A 2,997-nucleotide genomic window follows, 5' to 3' on the forward strand; every position below is an offset into this window, starting at 1 on the left:
ATCTTAAGGGTCTCATGACTAAGGTTTTACTATACAGTAGTAAACTATACTTTTTCTAACAGCAGCTAGCTAGCCCCTCAAGGTCCTGGAAACCTCGCTTCCAAAATTCCTTAGAGATGTAGGCTATCCCTAATCACCTTCCAACTTAAGTGTACATATAATCAGTCACTCTGCACAACCTCAGCACAGCCCTTTCTGCCCACCAATCCTGTCCTCATGCTTTAGTAAAAGACACCTCACTGAAGACACCTCAAGAATTATTTCTTGACTGTTCATTCCTGAACCCCAACATTTCCACATCAGGTAAGAGCCTATCAAAAGGACACAGAAGCCAGATTGATGGGGTACAACATGAGCATCTGGAACAACATGAGCATCAAAACTAGAAATTCAGGGGTTTCTGGGTGGCTCAGTCAATTGGGCATCTGACTTCAGCTTGGGTCCTGGGATCCAGCCCCACGTCAGGCTCTCTGCAGAGCAAGGAGTCTGCTTCTCCTTCTTAATCTGCTGCTCCCCGGCTTGTACACTCACTCTCGCTCTCTGTCAAGTAATACTTTTAAAAAAAATTAAAAATTCAACCAATAAGAAAATTACCCAATCTCCAAGTAGAGACAAAAGATTTGAACGCCATTCTACACCAGTGAAGATATATGAGTAACAAGAAGTACAGGAAAAGATGCTCAACATAATTAACCATTAGGGAGACGCAAATTAAAACTACAGTAGACACCACCATCCACCTATTATTATGACTTTAAAAAACCTGGCAATATCACACAGTGGTGAGGATGCAGAGTAACTAAAATGTCCATATACTGCTGGTGGAAAAGTAAAATGGCACAAACCACTTCAGAAAACCAGTTTGGCAAATTTTTATAAAGTTAAATATATATTTACTATAGGATCCAACAACCCCATCCCTACTTTTTTACCTAAGTAAAATGAAAACTTGTAGAGAAATATTCACAGCAGTTTTACTCCCAATCATCAAAACCCAGACATTGAAATGTGCAACTAGGGAATGGATAGCTCTGGAACATCCCATTACTCAAAACGAAAAGAATCAAACTTGATATATACAACACCTTGGATGAATCTCAAGTGCACCACACAGTGAGAACACACTCAAAAACCATATACTATATGATTTAATTTACATATTTTGGAAAAAACAAACCACAAGATCAGAGAGCATCTCAGAAGTTATGGGGTGGGTGGTTACAGATGAAGAAAAGGCTTGAAAACAAAGGGGTAGCAAAGGGAATATTAGGGGAAATGATAAAATTGTTCTGTATTTTGGTTGTGGTGGTAACTGCGTAAATCTACGTCTTTTGAAATTCACGGAACTGTAAATCACAAGGCTGAATTTCAGGAAAAATCAAACAAAAAGATTGTAAAAGAATAAATCCTCTAATTCCTTAAAACCAAAACCAACTAATAACCCAAGGAAGCTTAGGGACATCAGGATTAATTAACAGCATGAGCCTCCCACTATAAATGCACTGAGAATTTGGTATTACTTCTGGGAATTTAGTATTATTACTAGTCCTGCTAAAAGGGTTTACCTAAATCTAATCATGAGAAAATACCAAACAAACCCGAACTGAGGAATAACTGGCTTGGACCCTACAAAATTTTGTATAAAATGTAAAAACTTAAGAACTGGTCCAGATGAAAGAAGTTTAAAGAGATATGAGAACCAAGTGCAATGCATAATCCTAGATTTTTTTTTCTATAAAAGGCTTTATAGTTGGGACAAACTGATAAATTTCAACACAGACCACTGATTAAATGTCAGTATTGTGTCATTATTAATTTTATGATTTTGATCATCGCACTATGGTTATGTAAGAAAATTCCTTGTTCTTGGCATGGGGTGGGGGAGGACGATACTGAAATATTTGGAGGGATTACTTTAAATGGTTCAGGAAAAATTAATAAAAAAGAAAGCAAATGAAGTAAGTGTTTGCATTTGGCAAATCTGAGTGAAGGGTATCCAGGAATTCTTTGTACTATTATAACTTAGTTTGAAATTATATAAAAATTCAATTATTTTTAAAAAAGCAACATCCCTTGGGCTAAAAATAACAGATAAGTAATCTAAAGGATAGAATCAATATGAACACATTTACTAAAATAGTCTACGGAAAACTCTGGCACTTAGTATTGACTACAGAGGAGTGTCTAGTCCTGGCACTCAGCCTGGAGTTCTAGATTCTACTGTGGCAAGGATTAGCTTGATGCTGTTAAATATCTGAATTATACAAGTAACTCTCTCCCTAAACTGTTTGCTTGCTCATAAAATGACCTTCCTCTATAAAACACCTTCAAGTGAAGAACTGATTACAAAAAAAAACTAACTGATCATACCGGCTTAGAAACTACTCCTATTTATAAATTGGATTATAAATCAACTTCTTGAGAATTTGAATACCAGCCTTCCCAAACTGTATCAACTCTGGGACATCAACAAGGGTTATTTGGGCACCTGTAGCCTGGGAACTATACTCTAAAATGGCAGGTTTATCAAGGCTGTGTAACTCTGAGAACTCTTGGCTTATTAGTTTTTCTACTACTTACATTCCTTCACCTTGACACAGCCTTCTTTCAACCAACAGGATTCATTACTCATAAAGACAACATCAAAGAGTAAGACTAGATAGGGGGCACCTGGGTGGCTCAGTGGGTTAAAGCCTCTGCCCTCAGCTCAGGTCATGATCCCAGGGTCCTGGGATCAAGCCCTGCACTGGGCTCTCTGCTTGGCAGGGAGCCTGCCTCCCCCTCTCTCTCTGCCTGCCTCTCTGCCTACTTGTGATTTCTGTCAAATAAATAAATAAAATCTTTAAAAAAAAAAAGTAAGACTAGATAAATTTAGTGGGAAATTATATTGCTCAGTGAGAAAATCATATGACAAGTACTTAAATAATTCCACCTAGGAATACTGCAGAAGATACTGTCTTTTAATATGACAATACAATCACTTCAAAGACACACAAA

This window comes from Mustela lutreola, chromosome 2 (genome assembly GCF_030435805.1).
Source record: "Mustela lutreola isolate mMusLut2 chromosome 2, mMusLut2.pri, whole genome shotgun sequence".
In the NCBI taxonomy this organism is placed as follows: Eukaryota; Metazoa; Chordata; class Mammalia; order Carnivora; family Mustelidae; genus Mustela; species Mustela lutreola.